The sequence below is a fragment of the Podarcis pityusensis genome (genome assembly GCF_964106645.2).
Source record: "Podarcis pityusensis genome assembly, chromosome: 1".
NCBI lineage: Eukaryota > Metazoa > Chordata > Lepidosauria > Squamata > Lacertidae > Podarcis > Podarcis pityusensis.
Window position 1 is genome coordinate 72,139,554 of NC_138028.1, and position 21,287 is coordinate 72,160,840.

General features: G+C 39.8%; 1 protein-coding gene across 15 annotated transcripts in view; it reads right to left on the reverse strand.

Moving 5' to 3' along the window:
* The window catches only part of SOX6 (SRY-box transcription factor 6), a 466,488-nt gene that overhangs the window by 317,132 nt on the left and 128,069 nt on the right, over positions 1 to 21,287 (reverse strand). Inside the window, exon 1 of one of the 15 annotated variants that reach the window (XM_080975164.1) lies at positions 5,137 to 5,183. The exons of the other annotated variants lie outside the window; for them this stretch is intronic. The gene's annotated coding sequence lies outside the window, so the exon portion shown is untranslated. Of the gene's footprint in view, positions 1 to 5,136; positions 5,184 to 21,287 lie in introns of those variants that run through there. 15 annotated transcript variants of the gene reach the window in all.

Sequence of the window (21,287 nt, forward strand, 5' to 3'; positions counted from 1 at the left end):
AATGGTAGCCAAGCTCAGCTCCCATCCATGGGGGCTGCCTGCCATTTAAAGATACCCAAAATGCAGTGCCCTGCATTTAATAGATCTATTAAATTTATTGGTTTTGTAGACCTGTAGTCCAAGTGGGAAGGGACGCGGGTGGCGCTGTGGTCTAAACCACTGAGCCTAGGGCTTGCTGATCGGAATGTCGGCGGTTCAAATCCCCATGACGGGGTGAGCTCCCGTTGCTCGGTCCCAACTCCTGTCAACCTAGCAGTTCGAAAGCATGTCAAAGTACAAGTAGATAAATAGGTACCACTCCGTTGGGAAGGTAAACGGTGTTTCCATGCGCTGCTCTGGTTTTGCCAGAAGCAGCTTAGTCATGCTGGCCACATGACCCGGAAAAACTGTCTGTGGACAAACGGCGGCTCCCTCGGCCAGTAAAGCGAGATGAGCGCCGCAACCCCAGAGTCGTTCGCGACTGGACTTACTGTAACTGTAACTACTGTAACTTTTTAGTCCAGGTGGGATGGGAACCAAGCTTGGCTCTCATTCAAAAGTGCTGCTGTCCATCAACTGTTGAATTATATCCCTGGTAGAGGATAAGAAATAGTGCCAGCCCCAAAACAGCGGCAAAGGAACTTGGACCCTTCCTGGTTGAAAGAGTTCTGAAGGGAGGGTTGAAGTCTGACCTTGGCCCTATATTCCTTTTGCTTCAATGGGGGAGCATTAGAACTGGCCTGATAGCAATAAACAAATAGTCGTCGTCCCCTTCTATCAATGAAAAAACAGAGAAATCACTCCATTTGATTCAAAGTAAAGGCAAAGTTGTTTCCATGCACAAAGTTTGCTTCACAGAGGAATGGAAAGAAAAGTGATTCTCCTGTGGCTTCAACTACTTGTCTAGTTCTCTAGACAAACAAAAGACCTAAACGAAGTGCCTTCTGCTGCAAGGAAAACTTTGCAACTGAGCTTTATAGACTCCAACAGTATGAAGTCATTTCCTGCCCACCTAAAACCATTGGCTTTCCCACACTTCTGACATGAAGGATCTGAGTAGAACTGAAAAAGCTGCTGCCTTGGAGTGCAGTCCAATTCATGCCTACTCAGAAGTAAACCTCACTGAGTTCAATGGGACTTGCTCCCCTTGTGATTGGACTGCACTTTTAATTTTACTCTCTCTTTTTCTTTTAAAGTGGTGGACATAAACTATAAGGATATGGTTTCTTTGCCCGTGATTATTACTGTCTACTTTCTCACAAAATGACATTGCCACCTAACACAAGGCAAAGTTACCTAATGTGCAAACTTGAATACTGCCTGAAGGCACATACCTTTTATTTTCCTAGTCCAAAGCACAATTCAAAGTTATGTCATTAATACAAAGTGCGCTCTCTCTCTCTCTCCTCCCCATCCCTTTGTTTGGGAAGGTTCTCCCCCACCCCACCCCACCCCGCCTCAAAGCCTTGCTTACCAGGGTTGCATGGCTGCAGGTTCCAGGTTCCAGGTTCCAGCAACACCTTGCTGGAAACCCAGAAGATACAGCCACTTCTCCTTGCTTCTTTAGCAGTGGAGGCAGTGGCAGCGGGTGAGAGGGCACCTTCTCCCATGGGAGAAGTGAGGAGAAATGGCGGCAGTGGCAAGATTTTGCAATAATTCCATGGGATTTCACCAGAAGCGACAACCACTTCTCCTTGTTTCTCCAGCAGTAGCAGGGTGCCTGCAGGGATGCTGCTCCTTGGGATTCAGCCTCCCAAGGCAGCTGCCTCAGTCTGCCTCATGGGTGGGCCAGCCCTGTCAGCCAGAAGATAGTTGGACAAGAATGGGTCAATCATCACCAAGAAGAGCAGGAACAAAATGAGAAGATGCAAGATGCATGCTAAGCTGAAGAAGACCACCCATCCCCTCAGTTATTCAGCACCAAGGACTTTCCCTGGCAGGTATTTTTAAATCTTTCAAGGATATAGGTGAATGAACGAAAGCTCATTAGGCACTATCAAGAAGTAAATCTGCTCACATTGTGTTGCAGAACAGAGGCTAGGAGCCTGCAACAGAATTATGAAGAACCAGCATACCCATGCCACCTGGTGAGTACTAGGGCAGATTCACATATGCTTTATTTGATGCTCTGCATGTGATGACTTGCAGCTGAATGTGTAAACAAACTATACTGGAAAGCATAATTCTGAAGTTATACAAAAGTTCCATCTGTGGTGTTATCTGCAACAACTCATTCACACTTGCAAGTCATCTCTTAAATGGTGCTGTTATCAAGTGAATAAGCATGCGTGAGTAAAAGCCAACCTATAAACTTCAGAAGTGAAATATGAAAACAGAGAACAAGCTAGCAATCTAAAGCCACGGATCAAGTATCAAGTATTTCATGAGAAACCAAATCTAAAACATGGCAATACCGAGCCCAAATCATCAAAACATCTACCCATAAACCTTTCGCTGAATTTAGTGGTAGATCGGCAGCTAAAGGAATTACAAGAATGGGTCGTAGGATACTGTGTAATGTGAGTGAATGCATTGTGTGCGTAATTCAATATCCACTAGCCTAAGCTAGCATTCAGAAGGCACATTTTGACTTAATAAATGTCAAATGTTGAAACACACACCGCAGTCATTTTAGTAAATAAGTAGAAAAATGTGGGCCAATCCCCCACATGCAATATGAGCATTGGCTTTAAAGTAAGAATTGTTTAGATAGTAAATTAACTGTGTTGCTTAACCTTCACTGGATAAAAAGCCCTTCCAGGCAATATCTGTATCCATTCAGCATTAGAACAATGAGCTCCTGCCTGAGCATAGTACTTAGTGTCCTGTGGTTTCTATCGAATATCCCTATATTACACCAGTGTACATAGCACAGTAGCAGTAATTTAAGAGTTCAGCATAGCAGCCTGGCAGGATCAGGCTGGCATAACAGCGGTTAGTGGCATGGTACCACACAAACAGTAGCAAAGCAGTCATGCAGAGTGTGGAGTCATGCTGGTATGGAACAGAAATAGATACCAAATTGGGTTTGGTATAAGACTGGGCTGTACAACTTCAGCCCTCAGACTTGTGTTCTTTTATATAAGTCAGCCCTTGATACAATTCAACCAAGTAGCAACTGATTTACCTAGTGATCATATACATTTGTTATAACCTTTGTTATAACCATTGGCCATGCTGGCTAAGGCTGAAAGGAGCTGAAGTCCAACAGTAGCTGGAGACCCCCACATTGACTACTCCTGGTTATAAGTTCTATATAAAAACAAACAAATGTGACATTTGCTCAACCTTGCCTATGAGAACGGTCATTAAATGTAGCTCTGAATTTGGTAAAATAACAAACCAAGTGTGCACAGTGAAATATAGCAATAAAAACTATCACAAAAGGACACCTGAAAGAGCAGCAGGCAGATTTTTAAAAGATTCTTCTAGAGAGACATCATTCAGAGAGACAAGAAGACAGCTTTAAGGGAAAAGAAGCTCTCCAAATATGGTTGTGGTTAAAGAACATGCTCTTTAAACTGACAGCTAGAATCAACTGCACCTCAGGGGCAAAACACTTCTTGCCCACTGAAGCTTTTATTCTCTGCTTTACCTTCAGGCAAAAACAAAACAAAACAAAAAACCCAGCAGGATTAGGCCAGTTAAAAAGCATGATCATATGGAAGAAATCCATACTGCTAAGCAGTGCCTTTGTCATTCATATCCAGTAAGAGATTGCACAAATTTGTTGCAAATAGTTTGTATACTTCAGTATATGTTTTTTATGCAGATGGGAGAATGTTCAATTTTAGCTGAATCTTCTTCATGATGATTAGACTGCTGGACTTGCTAGATACAACTGCTAGGCAATGTGCTGGAGTGCAAAGTGCTTTCTCAGCCTCCTCCTTGTTCTGTACAACAAAAAGGAGTTCCTATTCACGTCTGTACAATGGTTTGGGCTCACCCCACACACAACTGTACAGGACCTGAATGTACCAATACCTGACACACACAGAAGCACTGGGCACATCCATTGCTTGAATGAAAGAAGAAAGTCACAGTAAACGAGCTCAAGAAAGTGAGCATATTAAATATCTGTACATTCTGACAAATATGGTTCCCTCCAGATATTTTGTAGGTTTCATATCCATCACTCCCAGCCAGCACGGCCAATTTTCATGGATGATGGGAGCTGCAGTCCAGCAACATCTGGAGAGCACCAGGGCAGAGAAGACTGGTGTGCATTAACAGACTACACATCTTAACATGAACTGCTTTGTCATGCTTAGCAGGTTTAGTTTGGGCAGCTTTATCATCAGATGAAATGCAACATAGAAGCGCCTCCAACTAATAAAGGAAGTTGAACAAAACGTTTCCTTCATGCTGGCACCCACTGACAAAGCAAGATACATTGTCAGCCCTCACTTAGTGAAATGTTTGTGTTGCAAAGCAGCTCAAACAAATGCTTTTTTCATTTTCATTTAAGATGGCCACCCACTCATGTTTCTCAAAAGCGCAACACACACATTTCATAACAGAACACAAGTACTTTGGACAAACTACCAAGGAAGAAAAGCGGAGCTATTTATTTTATTATCAAAGAGACAAACCCAATAATATGCAAGATTGCATTTAATGTATCTTGTAAAAAAATAATAATAATAACCAGCATCACAGAGGCATTATGACCAATGTGTCTGAGAAAGGGTGTTTAAGCAACAAAAGCAGTTCCATTATCAATGGAAGGCCCTGGACTCCTTCTGCATCCCTCCTGGTGCAAACTACAGCTGTAGCAGTAATTTTTTGTTGTGACCATAGTGGGGAGACAGCTAACCCCCACCCTGTGTACCACAGACCTGATCACCCCACAGCTATTATTTAAGAGGAGGGGGTGGGACCTAGACACATTCCATGCAACCACACATTTAATGTATCATTTAGTTCAGCCCTAATTTATTTTGCCAAATAACCAAAATTGGTTGAACTGAATGCTGGTGCCATCATATCCTCACTACTCGGTTTTTCTTCCTAGTCACAGAACATGAGCAACCATACAACAACATTATGAAATCCTTGGGAAGAAAATGGCCATTCAGATTGTACAATCATGCCACCATACTCTCTTCTCCCCATCATATCCCTTTAGAATCTTTGTATGAAATATGATGAACTCACAGGTATCATTATCAAATTTATGGTATAAGTTCACTGCATTGCATGATATGTCTCATAGTTGTTTGCCCTGCAGTAGGAAAAATTTGCATAGAGTTTAAATGTACGTGAGGTCTATACAAACTATAGTTAAAACACTATTACACAGTTATATGTTTTTCTGTATGAAACAGTAAAAAAAATATATCCATTTTTTCTTTTTCTTTAGGGCAACATTTTATTACAATTAAATGAAAGGCTCAGCACCACTACTTCTTTGAAAAGAACCATGCCAAATAATAATAATAATAAAATAAAAGAGTTTTAGGACATTTAACAGAAAAAGATAAAAGATGCTTATTTCCATAAGGTTATATCAAAATCAAATATGCTTTTTTGATCTTTAAAATGGGAATGGTTTCTCTTTCGTAATTCTTCCAGCTGTATACACTTTTGGACAAGCACTTTGACAGAGAGAGAAAATTGAAGAGCTTAAAAACAAAACAGTTGCCTTTAGTCTTGCCATTTTAAATTTATTTATCTATCTATTTATAAAAAGGAATTCCACTCTCCTCTAGCATTCACCAGTGACCGTCACTGCAGATCCATGCCCCTGGCTCTGAATCAGAACATGCAGCTCCCCTGAAACCGAAAGGACAGGTGCTTTTACTGACTTTGAAAAGGGGGTAATTGTGAAGGGGAAACACACTTGCATTCCCATTTCCTTTGAGCTTTAGGGTCATATTCCTTATCAAAGGGAAGCAAGAGCCATCCATACTATGCGACAAATTTTAAAGGGGTGGGAAACATAAAAGTAGGATTGCAGGAGATTAATATACCTAAATTTACTCAAATCAAAAGCTCACATATTTTGGCTAAATTACGTTGTGAAAATTAAGGTGCACATTGGATTAAATGGTGCATTAGACTCGAGTAAATACAGTAATACACAGCACACCAACTTTACACTGATGGAGGAAGATCCGTACATTCACACATGAATCAAAAGATCAAACCAAACATTTATATTAGAAGGAAGTTCCCTTGAACATTACTTTTTTAGACTGTTAGCCCTGCTGGGACAGTTATCCTTGTCTATAAAACTACTGCAGGTGCTCTGTGTTTGGAGCAAGACAGGTTTAAGTCAAAATAAGACAATGTTTACACTTAAATGAAATACTATAGAGAATATGAGATATGGGCACACAACACAAAACATTATGGAATATAAATACCCACTCAAAGCAAGGCAGCAAATCCAGATGTGGGGAAGCTCATACAGATGGCCAAATTAGCACATAAGGATGTTCTGTTACCCCAGGGTTGCTGGCTCATCTGTATCATACTGCCAAGTCACAGGAAGATTTTTTTTACCACATATCAGGCTTAGATTTGTGTGGTAAGACGTGTGGCAAAATAATCCATTTGAATTGAGGTTGCAACCCCAATCCTACTTACCACTGAACTTAATGGGACCAAATAGACATTCACGGGGTTGAACTGGAATGCATTTCCATTTGAGTTACTGAAAGAATACAGTTCATTAATATAATGGGATAGCGTGCTCGTTACACAAGCTATTATATACCTTGGCATCTCCCCCACCCAAAATAAAAATTAAACAAGTTCTAAAGATCTGGACACATCCTGTTTAAAGTTCCCTCAACAACCACTGAGGCTGACTGTCTCCTTTCCTACAGATGCCGACCCTGGTTGGTGTCAGTCAGACATAACTTGGCAGGATTATTTTATAGAGTGTTCCAAGTTATATTACATTTTTAAAAAACCTGCAGCATAGTGTCTATAGTCACCAAAACCTGGTAGGGTAGCTTCATTTATTCACTTAATATTTTCACACTCTATATATCTCTATCTACCTGGTAGTATTCAAATAAATAGAAGTGGAACAATTTCCACTTGTGCAATGGAACTTTCTCCCTCTCCTGCACCCCTGCTATCCTCAGTTCTGCTTTGGAGGGTTGGTGTGAAACCTAGAACAGATTTAAGGAGTATGGGAGGAGGTAGGAAAGTCCCATAGCACAAGCAGAAGTCATTCTGCTCACGTGAAGGGCTCTTTACTGCTACATTGAACACAGCCCACTGCCTTCCACTATGCATACACAAACTTATCCAAAGAAATATTTTCCTGTAGCATGGAATAGAAGATCCCCAGAAGGAGCCACAGGAAACATCCACATATATACCCTCAGAAGGAGGGCACACACACAAATCTGGTGACTACATATGGGATATATGTGTGTTTTAAAACCACACTTACTCGGGAAGAATCCAGTTCAATTAGGTAAACTTTCTCAACATTCAAGGGCATTTCTGAATATAATAATAAATAATAATAATAATAATAATAATAATAATAATAATAATTTATTTATATCCCACCCATCTGGCTGGGTTTCTCCAGCCACTCTGGGCGGCTTCCAACGGAATATTAAAATACAATAACCTATTAAACATTAAAAGCTTCCCTAAACAGGGCTGCCTTCAGATGTCTTCTAAAAGTCTGGTAGTTGTTTTTCTCTTTGACATCTGGGTGGAGGGCGTTCCACAGGGTGGGTGCCACTACCGAGAAGGCCCTCTGCCTGGTTCCCTGTAACTTGGCTTCTTGCAGCGAGGGAACCTCCAGAAGGCCCTCCGTGCTGGACCTCAGTGTCCGGGCAGAAAGATGAAGTAGCATCTAGTTTTGCACTTTGAAAAGGGGTGGGGTGGGGGACATGGCTCCAGTAGAAGAGTGATAGCTCAAACTACTCTATTTGCATGTAAAATATCTCAGGTTCAATCCCTAGCATCTCCAGGTAAGGATAGAAAAAATTCCTGTTTGAAACCACTGCCAGTCAGCCAGGGGTCAGCAAACTTTTTCAGCAGGGGGCCGATCCACTGTCCCTCAGGCCTTGTGGGGGGCCGGACTATATATTGAAAAAGAAAAAGTGAACGAATTCCTATGTCCCACAAATAACCCAGAGATGCATTTTAAACAAAAGCACACATTCTACTCATGTAAAAACATGCTGATTCCCGGACCGTCCGCGGGCCAGATTTAGAAGGCGATAGGGCCGGATCCAGCCCCCGGACCTTAGTTTGCCTACCCATGGTGTAGACAATATTGAGTCAGTTGCATCAATGGTCTGATTCATTATAAGGCAGCTTCCCATGGTTCCCTGGGATTTACTACATAGTCAAATGCGAGTTCCAAATTTAATTTTTAAACCTTCAGCTCATAAATAACAGTTTATTGTATTATCACATACATACCGTAGTTGTTTGTATCAGAGAAAGCCATAAGCAAAAGGGACAAGTTAGTCCAAGGACATAATGTCTTTCAGGCTCTATAGCACTTAGCAGGTTAGTGGGCCTCCAAGGCCTAACAGATTTAACCAAGACTTTTCACACAATCAGGTAAAGAACGCTCAGCCAGTCAGTAGATGTCCCATTCAGATAACAAAGAGAATATTTTAGTGACAATGTGAGAAAATAACAGTAAAAATGGTTTAAAAACCCACTCAACCATGTTGCCTTTTTTTTGCGCTCAAGAACCTTCCCTGCAAGTTTCATCATGACATTCACTGTGGTCTTCCTGCAGCAAATGTGAAGGCAGATGTACATTTTTGTCAGTGATTCTGATAAGACAAACCTAGATATCTGTTTGACAGGATAAATAAAAACCAATGCAAATACTGTAATATGTATTAATACACCAGTCTTTCTTCTTCTTCACTCATATACACAAATACACAAAAAAGATGATTGCTTTTTGTTGTGCTGTTCATGTAGAACTACCAAGCATGTTTTCTGAACTTTTCAGTTTTAAAATTTAAGTATTTCATGCATTCAAATTTATTGCATTAGGAATCTGAAAGAAACCACAAATGAGAAATGGTTATTATTATTCTGGCTAGTCTTCAATGACTGTGCTCCATTCCACACCACTGAAAGGGGTGAAAGTTCTCCACTGTGAGCAAATCTGGTTTTATACTTTGTTAGGTCACTTCAGTTCCTTGGAGTGGCCCTTCTTACAAGTCCATTAACTTAGGTTAAATATGTTCAGCTGAGCAAACCATAATAATGATGGTGCAACAACCCTAGAAGATTGTCTAAAGAAATGAATTTGGCGTGTGGTTTCGAATTTGATAAAGGAAGCCATGACTCCACTGCTCAGTTTCCTCCCTCTCTTTTTTCTCTGGTGCCAAATAATTCTTTTTTCATTTATCTTCAGCTGCATTTTCATTTGCATTGAAAACTATGAATGGAATAGTTTCCAAACATGACAAACATTGAAGTACAGTATAGTATGATCACTGTATGAGTTTGTTGAAGCCTGTGCATAAACTGTCTAACCTTTTTACCATCCATATGCAACAAATGTGTTATTAAAACATCTTGAAAACAAGCTGGCAATTACTACCACACTTCTGCATATATCTCTAGCTCTCTAGCAGAATACAGATTTCAAACTCTGAGTGATTCTCCTTGCTGAATTACCAACTTACTGTTTCTGTTTGGATTTCAAAAAAACAACATCCACCACTATCATCCTTCTTCCTCATGTGTTATCCTAGAGATACTGCTATAACTGAATCAAAATAAGTACATGCTAAATTACAATTTCAACATTCATCTGAGTTTATAGCTTCTATTACTACATTCAAGAACTGTGCAATATGCAAATCCAGAATAAAACTGGTTTAGGTAAATTAAACTAAATGCTAACTGGGATATACCTTGTATATGCTTGACAAAGGCGTTCAGGGGAGGTGGGTCAGATTACAAGCTCCTCAGGGCAGAAACCTATCTTCTTTTTCTAATGCTACTCAATAAAGTACCAAGCATGACACTATATAATAATAAAGGACAATAATCAGACTGTTGGCTGCACACAAGATCCAAATGACTGAGACAAGCCACAGTTCACATGGCTTCCCCTAACTATGCCAAGTTAGGAAAAGTCTGTTCCCTTTGTCAGTGAAGTCCCCTAACCAGCCATTATTATGTGGAAAACTGGACACAGAACAGCACATACTTTCTCAGATCAAAAAGCACACATGGCCACCTAGCAGAATTGGGTTGCCTACTCTGCATCTGCATAAATGTACTTAATATGTTGCAGGCAGGGCAGTGGAGGGAACTAATGGGGCAGAAGTATGAATAACCGCTGCTAACTGTGCAACTTGGGTTCTTGTGCTGGGTCCTAGCACTAGCACAACATCATTTATACACAAAGCAGCAACTATCAGTTGCTTCTTGTAAAAACTTATCTTTTTGTCCTTTCCTTACTCATAAGACTGGACCCTGCCTTATGTATTTGAAGTCCAAGAATCTGTTTTATTTGCTTTTGTATGCTTTTACATAGCGAGAAACAGTAGTAGTAGGTCTATGGTTATTATTTGTAGCATAGGCTAGATAGCAAACCAGGCTCCATCCAAAAGCCCTGCAGAATGAATGGTCTATGTAACTCAGAAAAGAAGGGAGAGAAAACTCCATCTGACATCATCATTATTTAGCTTGTGGGAAAGATCAGGCAGGATCTTTAGGCAGGATCTGAAAATTTATTGTACATTTTCACAGTCAAGCTTTTTTTAGTACATATCAGTTTACATTTACCTTACCACTGTAACCCCACTTTCCAAAGGATGGGTGTTGGGTGGGGAGGAGTCATGGCGTAGGCATATTGCCCTTGCAGCATGGAAAGGAAAGGTTTTTGCAGCTATTCTCCCAGGGCAATATGTGAACCCCCTTCAGCTATTTTTATTTAAGGTATCAATTTTTGACACGGAGGGCACTGTCAAGCCACTAAATCCCTGTGACTGTGGTATGAAGATCAGAGAGGACTGTACCACATCAATCTGAGAAGTCTAGCTAGGCCCTCATGTCAGGATGGGGGAGATATAGCAGTGGTAGACTTTGCTTTCGAATTCTGCCACACAGGCCTCCTCTTGCCTGTGTCTTAAAATGATTGCAGTTTGATATGCTAGGGTCCCCTATCCTTTTGTATGTACCTCTCAAACTTTAGGAGCATACATCCATTTTAAGGCACTGTTATTTCCTTACTCATTTGGCTCCCATCTTCCTTTGCTTGTGTTTTGCTCTCTGCTGTGGGCTTCATCCACAGCTGCTGACCCCAGCATATGCCTACTTAATCATGGTAATTGCCTCATCCCAGGAAACGATGCCAGGCAAGTTTACCAAGTGATGAGCTTGATACCGATCACCTCAACTAATTGTGTGAATTGGCCTCACACATCAGCAATTTGGGCTGGAGAAAATGCTGTCAATCATTTGTACATTAAAAAGATGGTAAATTCATAAATAAGGCCCAAAATATCAGAAAATAGCAGCATCCTCCCCTGTCAGCAGTTTAATCCTACCTGCACCCTCCCCTCCACAAGTTCCAGCTGATTAAATTCATACTGTAGCAGACTGTCTACTTCCTGGCAGCTCCTGTGTATGTATATCTATATATATTACCTGTTTCGTTTTCTGTTTTTCCCTTCAGAACATAAATAAATCTTAACCTCCCTTGAGTGACAGCAAGAAATAACAATATTTAATTAACATCTCTTCATTTGTAGCAGATCTTAACAGACTCCACCCAGTTAATAAAGCTCTGCAAAAGTATCCCTCCAATGTTTTGAAAAAAGCTTTTAAAGAAAAGCTCAGAACACTGTGTTCTTAATTCAAAAGCACATGCCGAATTAATTATGGTCTTATGCTTTGACCAAAAGTAGGATTTGTGGGATTTTCTCTTCCTTAAGTCAAAGGATTCAAATGTAATTTATGAATGATACTGAAATAATGTTTGAATTAGTTGCTAACATGCTGTTACCTTGGAGTGCTCAAATGTGTTTTTAACAGTATAGTCCTAAGCATACTTACTCAGAAGTAAGCCCCACTGAGTTCAACTGTACTTACCATTCTCAAGTAGATATGTTTAGGACTGTAGTCTACAACAATCTGATTGATACACCAGACATTTAAAAAAAAAAAACTGACTTCAAAACAATAGAAGCTGCATTAAGTAGAAATATTTCCTATTATCCCTACCTGTATTTAGATTATCACTCTTGATCACACAACCTATCCTGAAGCTTTATAACAGTGTGTATTTGAATACTGAAGAAACACTTGCTGCTAAACAAATACCATGAGGCTGAATCCCTAATAGTCACTTATTTTGACATTAGGGAGTTTTTCTTACTTCTTCGTTTATAAGATTTCCTGTAGACATTAGCAACATTTTTAAGCTAGTGAAGTACCGTAGTTTATCTTGTTCAAAAATGCACTTCTCCCCTGCAGTAGAGAAAGCACACATGCAGCTGCTTTTGCGCAGTTGTCCATTCAAGGTCTCTTGCATTCAAGATTACCACATATATGATAACTGAAGGCATTTGCCATTCAGATGTTTCACCATTATATGTGCATGATTTTCACTTTCTAGTAGGTTGATCTTAGCTCGCAAATTATATCATCACTACTGTAGATGTCCTTTCCAATTACCAATGATCCAATTTCAAAATATTTGCATTGTAATGAAAGCAAATACTACCATAATTGCATCTACAATTAACACTGAAGATATTTTAATGATATCCCCCAGACAGAGGGGAGTTCTAAGTTGCCAGTGGATTCTCTGCCACTGAAAACCTCTGCTAATACAATTGAATACCTTGCTAATACCACTGGGGAAAGACTGTTTACTGTTTTAGCACAAAAATACACCTCAGAAAATAAAAGAAAACAGAGCAAATAATGTTTAACTTAAATGTACAGCATTTGCAAACATTATATTCTGTGAAGAGATGCATGTTGATATGTCTACATATGAATTTACGTTCTGATGACTGCAATGACAGTCCAGTAAAAAGTCACCTTTTTTGAGTATAAAAACCTGAAATTCTGAAATATTTTTGGAGACTATAAAAACATTAACTTTAAGAAAAATAGCCGCTCCAACTCCCACCCCCTTTTGGCACCTGATTTAGCATGTGAGGTCTGGTGGATTGTCAAACATCTTGCACTTCTTTTATCCACTTATTCCTAAATACATTAGAGTCTTTATCATGAAAAGGTTGTTGACCCCTCCAGAAATATATTTTTTGTGGAGTAGATTGTCAGTTTAACAGGAAACCTGGTTTAGTTTCCCTAATTGAAGAGTAAAAGTGATGAGAGCTTGGGTAGGGAATTCCCATCATAGTCACTGACCATTGTCATGCTGAGAGGAGAAAGAGCTTAACAACAGCTGGAAAGCCACAGAGGTTCCCCATTCTTGGCTTTGTTGAACCACAATGCCAAGTTCTCCCCTCCCCTAGGGGTCAAACTAGTTTCAATGTGGAATCCCGCTATCTAGAGTTCTCCATATATTAGTCCGTCCCCCCCGGAATAAACCAGCAATGGGGAGGGGTGCAATTTGGATGCAGGCTGTGACATGGGGGGGTTGCAGTCTAACCCTTTGCCACCCTGCCAAGAGCTGAAGCCCATACTTTCCCCCCTCTGGTGTAAGTTTGGGAAGTGATATTTATCAGAGCAGTGGAAAAGAGCCAAAGTACTACACACCATGAAGGTGGAGGAGTGCCTTTCATTGCATGGCTTTTTTTTAGCACTAGCTTCATGGCAACCTATCAGGAATGCTGAAATGTTGTATTTCCTGCAGAGGGTGGACTAGATGAACTTTCAGGTCACTTCCATCTCTATAATTCTAATCCAAATTATGTTTTCCCCCTTCCTCACAACTATTTTCTGAGAAAGAAAAAGATGTCAGAAACTCCAAACATGGAGCTGATCATGAGTCTTAGTCATGTCAAATCAGAAATATGCACTTGCTCTAAGACCAAATGGCAAAATACTACATTTTGTTACTTTCCTGCAGCTGAGTTGATAGGAAAAGAGATACAAGTCTGAGAGCATAGATATGTTAAAGGGAATGCAAAGTGAGTGGTTAATGTACACAACAACTGGCCAGTGTGCACATTTAATTTCATTCATATATATATATATATATATATATATATATATATATATATATGACTGCTATATCAGAAACCATCAACTGACTGTTATGGAAAGATGTAGTCTTAATTGCCTGCATAAACTTGGCTGAATGGGAATGTTTAAAGGCTGAAACAGAAGGAGCCAGTTAGTTGCAGAGCCCCCAAGGCTCCGTGCCCAGTGTAACCAAACTGGTTGCGCTCCCCTAAATCCACCTCTGCAGTTATACCCCCTCCCCCCCCCACCGAAGGAATAAGTTTGTAGTATGGGGCTGTTTCTAGAACAATCATTATCTCTTGAGGTTTGGGAAACCTGAGTGGTGTCTTCTGGTAAACTACTTAAATTTCTTCCAAGCCACTTAGAAGTTTTGTTATAATTAAGTGGTATATAAATTTTGTTGATTCATCAACTAAGGCTTGTGATCATTTTTGTTAATTAATTAAATAATTTACTTAATGCATATTAAAAGGAATCCTCCATGTCTTAGCTATAGCATCATATCCCCTAGGTACTCCATCCATACTTTTTTTTAATGAAACCAACACACTGCATTCCTATGCTAATTGCTAAACTTGAGAGAAAGAAAGAATAAAAAAAAGCTAAACAATGGTAGTAACTTTATGTAATTTCCTATTAACCTCAGCACATTTAATTACCAGAATATAAAATGTATTAGAAATACTATAGACTAGCTATAGGTAGAAGACAGAACATGCACAGAGATTGTGTTTCTATGTGTGTGTTATATAAAGCATTTCAGGGGGCAGGAAATTCTAGTAGACCTTGGGTTGTCTTTTATTCTTGAGTGCACAAAACAGAAGAATTGTTATTTATCTTAGAATATTTGAGAAGGTGACCCTATCTCCCACTCAATAATCTCACTCCTATGCTTGAATAGATCAAGAAAGGGAAAAAAGTTTATTGATTATTCAGCCACTGATGTCTTTTGGCCAAACCCAGAAAAATGTTTGCCATAGAATAATCTACAATGAACTCAAGAGAAGTAACAAAGAAGCCCTCATTAATCTACTAAAGGAGGACATTACTTTCTTTCAAGAACAGCAAAAACTTCAGTTTCCTGTACTGGCTCCTTCTGGAAAACAAGTCTTTTGACACAGATGCAATCTTACTGCTTGTTGCATTTTGCTTTTTCTAAGATAATTTACCGGTACTGCCTGGCCTACTGTGTGACAGCTTTTGCACTCTTAATTGTAGTGAAATCCCACCAACACAAGTGGAATGCTGGCATATACTTGCAAATAAAATGCATTGATAAAACACATCTAATACATGCAATATGGTCTATGAGGAGCCCCACCACTAGCACATCATAAAACCAGCTTTATTAAAAAGTAGACAGGTGAGCTTTGTTATCAAGTAGAATAATCTACTCCCTTTGTCTTTACAGGATGGTACTTTACCTCTTCTGACAGAAGACTTGTATATCTCTGAAATACCTACAAGAGAAAAGCTAGAGGTATGCAGTGATGGTATAAAATGTAGCAGAGCAACAAAGCTATCTCTATAGTTAAAGTATCCATAATGATTTGTGTGCTGCTGTTATTATTTACTAGATGAGAGCTTGAAACTAGTGTACAATACTGAACAAAATGCTTTCCCACCTTTTATACGTGCTTTAAAAAACAAAACACAACCTCTAACCAATATGCAATTTCACAGGGTGGGCAACTGTTCTGACATATATTTTTGCTGTTCACTTGTCTTGAACCTAACCCTAACACATAAGCTAAAAGCTGACAGGCACTGCTTCAGCAAACGACAACTTTTAATAAACCTTGATAAGCTTGTAGAAAATAAACTGACTTCATCTACAGTCCTTTATGAGATGAACAGTACATCCTGAACTGCAGAAGTTAAATTAGTATTTGCTGTGTATGTTATGTTTGAAATCCATCTAGTTCTTGGCACACACCCTATGGCAAAGGTCAGAGTAAAGACAGAAGAACGCTATGGCACCCCCTAACACAGATGATCTGAGACTGACTAGTCAAGGCACTATATATGTTGACTAAAGTACAACCTTAAGGCTATCCAAGTGGTTTCTTTTTACTGTGAGGATGCACCACTGTCAATCATTATAAGCTGCATAAATGCCTAGGGAAGACAAGATTATGTCCTTCCATGTCAAAAAAGAACATTAGTTTTATGAATGAATCCTACCGTAAATATCCATGTTTCACAGGCCAGAAAATTCATGGTGTCTACCATCAGAGCAAATAAGCTATTACTCCACTGGCTGTCTTGAACAGTTATTTTTTATATATTTATATAATCTGGGGAAGAAATCATTGTGACATCTTCTCTTCCTTAGTAGATTCGTTGAAGCAACAGCAAGGGGTGTAAGCTTCAGTGATAACAAACGTGTTAAAGGCAGAGTCAAGGTGAGAAATTGACCCTAGCTTTGAAAACTGTGCATTCATTTGTGCTAGCAGAATGGGTTGTGGTAAAACACTGCAGGGACCACCTGGAATAGTTTTAATACAGTCTAGACTCTAGAGCATCCTTGCTCAACACTGGGTCTCCGTATGCTGTTGAAGTACAACTCCCACCACACCTAGTTAGCAGGACCAGTGATCAAGAGCGAAGGGAGTTGTAGTCCCAAGTCTGGTCTAGAGTGACAATATGATGATTTTAACTTTGATATTTTATTTGCTTTTGATTGTTTATTTTGTTGTTTATCTCCAACTTTGATCAGGTGTACTATATCCATATTCATTATGCATGCCTTCTAACACATTGCATTGTTTTATCTTTTTATAGTGTAACCTGCCAGGCAGGATAGAAATGTAACATACAAGCATCCCCAAACACCTTCAGCTACTGGCCCAACATCTTCTCACTCAGAGAACAGCTAAGACTGTGAAAGGTCAGGGCTAGAACTGAGTAGTCCTTTACATAACTTTACTTGAAGGTGAAAACAATATTTGTGAATCATTCATCATGGACAAACAAGTGAAACAACTGAGTGAAGAAAACTTAATGTGAACTCAAGGCTTCTGCAGTAACAGCTGCAGTCATTTACACAGTTGCAAAGATGAATAAATATACAGCTGTGATATTGAGAAAGGCTGTCCCCATGTAAAATACTGTTATGAGTTTAGGGTGTTAAACTGGGTGCTAGATCCCTCTAATCCCTGGATCCAGCAAGTATAAAAAGCTAATCAAGCCAGACTAGCTTTCTGAACCCCATGATCAAGTAAATGTTAACAAATAAACCAGGCTAGCTACCTGATGAAGTGATCACCTGGTTGAAGAACATTAAAGGAAACAAAGGAAATGGAGGCTCTGTGCAAGATGTCAAATATGTGCCCTTCTTCAACTCTGAAATAGTTGGAAGGACAAAGCCCAAGTTTAGAGATGAGTTGAAGTGATGTGGGCCAGAAGCAAAACTGGAAGCTGGAAAGCCAGAGATGCAAAGCAATGGTTGATTTCTGTTTGAATCCAAGGTTGCAGCTATGGGAGAAACATTGCCAAAAGGAAATATGAACCCTGGGTAAGCGCATGGAACCCTTGGAATCTTGCACTGCTCAGAGATTGGGGTGGCGCACAACAATACTAAAGTTTCTGCATATGCTCTTGTTTTGTATCTGAACACACAACCACAAACAAAAATATAAACACCCCAAGTAGCATATTCATATTAAAAACTTGATACAAATGTAATTTTTTAAAAGGCTAGTTTGGAACCAGATTTTATAAATTACTGGGGAGTATTTGACCTGAATGCCAGTGGGTATCCAAGTTCATTCAAAGCAATAGTGGCCAAATTTTTCCTCCCTGGTTAAATGTCATCAAAACCTGCTAAGTACAAAATGCTATTTTAGTTTGCATTCAGGGCCTTGCAGTACCCACCTCATTCTAATGTGCCAATATTGTCCATCCCATTTCAAAAAGCATACCACTGTACACCGCTGTTCATCTATATGTTGCAACATAAGCACAAAAGCATTACAGGAGGAGAGAAACATTGTGCTAACAGGGCTTTAGTATTGATGAATAAAAAATGTAACCCCCAGGCTAAGCTGCCAAATAAGTAGCGAATTAATTTCTGTAAAGTACTCTAACATTACAAAGGTGTGTTGAAAGGTGTCTGCTCATGTTTCAAATTAAACGCACTGCTGGTCAGCTTTAGCACCTCAGCTTTGAACAGCAGCCATTTGCCTATAACACTTCAGGGGTTGGGAAAAACGGATTTTCCGTTCACACTGGAATAATTAGAACATGTCAGGAAGAATTAATTTCCTCATTTTTCAAAAGGATACACAGAAATTACCATGTTATTATATGACAGGGTCCCTTGGAGAATTGTATTAAATTTAATTTCTAGCGCAGCCCACACAACAAATTAAAGTCATAAATAAGATGGAAAGAAGCAGGACGCAGAGCATATGTTTATGGCAATGAGTGAAGCCAAGGGACCAGAAACAACTATCTTCATTTCATTTTATTTAAATCAGCCAGACACTGTGTATCTGAATGACAGCACTTGTTAATGGTGCTGAGATTATAGGGTCTTTAATTTCAGAAAAACAGAAGCAGTCAGTTGGTGTTTGAACTGGAAGGTTTTCTCAAAAGCAGGCACTCAGTGGGTTCCCTTGCATAAGGCTGTGGTCACGCTCCAGCTTCTGCAGAGACACACACTCCCCCCCCCCCCGCTAATAATCTAAATCTATGATTTGCTGCACTCACAGGTAAGCACTGAGAATGAGTTATGGCACCGGAGTATCCTAAAACCTGATGTCCCACAGACACTGACACTTTCACAATCTGATAATCCCCCCCCCCCAACAAATATTTGGCGGGGGGGAAAGCTTTTCATTTAGATGGTTTAAACTTTCTGCTTCTAATCAGGCTTATACATTTTAAGAGTGGAAAGGACAAATGCTCCCTCACCTGAAGTTCAGTTGAGAGGATAGGACTCTGAAACTCTAGGGATAGAATCTAAGAATCAAGGTGCCCATTTAAAGCACATGCTTCCCCCAATCCTGAGAACTGTAGTTTACCCCTCACAGAGCTACAATTCCCAGCACCATTGACAAACTACAGTTCCCAGGATTTTTTTGGGGGGGGGGACACATGTCCTTTATCATGAAAGAAAGATGCTGAGATGAATGACCAGAATGGGGAAGAAAAGCTGGGAATTCATCTTTTGGCAAACTACCTTACCTTCTTACTTCTTGGTCCTCACCATGGAGACCTAATGAGCCCCTAGACTGTGGAAAATAGCTTCATACCCCAAACCCTAGTGTTGCCCACCCCTTCATAGTTCAGCTAATGGTCTCTTGAAATCTACATATGTGTATGCCAACTTTTTCTCTTGCCTCAGTTAAAAAACGGTGGCACTCACAAAGGGATTTATAACAATGGTCAGATTATACAATGCTAAAGTCAACTCAAGTGCATTTTAATAGTGTTAATAAAATTTTAATAAAGCATTATAAAATATTTACAGTGCTCTAACACTCTTTGATACCTGCTTCTCTTTTATCCTGTGTATGCTTCAAGCTTTCGTTGCCCACGTTATAGATGAAAATATTAAAATTGGATGCAATGACACGGAACAATATTACTTGTTCTAGCTATACTGTATAATATCGCAGGATGTACATCTTTAAAATCCTGAGCTCAGGGAGGCATAAAGACTATGAAATATTGTGCTTGACCACTCTGAATTTCAATAGGTAGGCTCCTATAATTACTGATAATCTGTACAATGAAATTGAAAGTTAAGAGCAGCAGTATATGAAATATTCTTCAATTATGGCAATTGCAGTAACATTGACCTTCATTTTCTTTAGCAATGAACAATACTTACTGCAAAGCAAACAGATATTATAAATGAGGATGAGGTGAGGAACTAAAAGAGTTATTCGAAATGGTAAAAATAGTTGTCTTCAAAAGATGCATGAGATTCGGCATGACATTCACCTTTGCTCATGGACACTTTTAAACTTTGCTTAAATGATATATATTGCACTGTTACACACTGCTCACACGGCTGCAGCATGAAAATCTGAAGCTCCCTTTCAACCATCACAGCAGCAGGGTACTCAGAATTTCCCATATAATTATTAGCAGCACCAAAATCATGGTTGTTAGCTTGCCTGGCTTGAAAAGGAGAACAAGTTTGTCCCTTCTATGAAGTAGCTGCCATGGATGTGAGCACTCCCTTGGGTGCAACAAACTTTAAATAATTTGTGAATCAATTAACTGGCAATTCTGCGCACAGCTCAAATTTCACACTCCCAGGTCACTGCATCATCAGCCTGATATGAATCATAACATTTTGGGGAAAAGTTCATAATTGAAATCATTAATTAATTTAACAGGACTTTTAGTTATGCATTACATTACACAGCTATAAAGGGGCAAGGATTAATTAGTTGTTTCTCCGACAGTTTTCTCCACTTGGAGGAAAACTTTTCCAACAATATCTTGACATACTCAAATAAGCATCAGCCTCTTACAGCCAAGTTTCAGAAGTGGGTTTTTTGTCAGCTGGTTTTTGCTGTGCTTTGTATTTTAACTGCTACACACTGTGATACGAAGAACAAACTGAAGCAAAATGTGGCTCAGGGATTATTTAAATTGGATACTGGTCACCAGCAAAGCACTTGCCCTTGTGAGCATTTTAGGTATGTAACGATGTAAGAAGAGCCCTCCTGGATCAGGCAAGGGCCCAGCTGGTCAAGCATCCTGTTCCACAAGATACCTATGGGATGCCTACAAGCACGACCTGAGTACCACAGTGCTCCTCCCTGATGCAGCACTGCCCAGTACCGCCTCCAACAGTACTAGCTATTGTGGCCGGTGGCCAGTGATAGTCTAGTCCTTCATGAAGGATTTTTACACCATCCAAGTTGGAGATTATCAATACACATTATGGGAGAGAATAATATAGCCTAAGTAAGCACTATATAATTGCTATCTTGCTCTACCTTGCTCTCACCATGTGCCCCCAAGCCATCCATTGCAGCACATCCTCCTGATTGTTGGTGTATTAACACTGCTGGCACACATGGCAAGAACATTAGAGATGTAACCACATACTGTATTGGCCCGAATATAAGCCGCACCCAAATATAAGCTGCACCTTTAAAATTCAAGGGGGGAGGGGAGACAATACCCGAATACAGGCCACTCCCTCAAAATTCCGC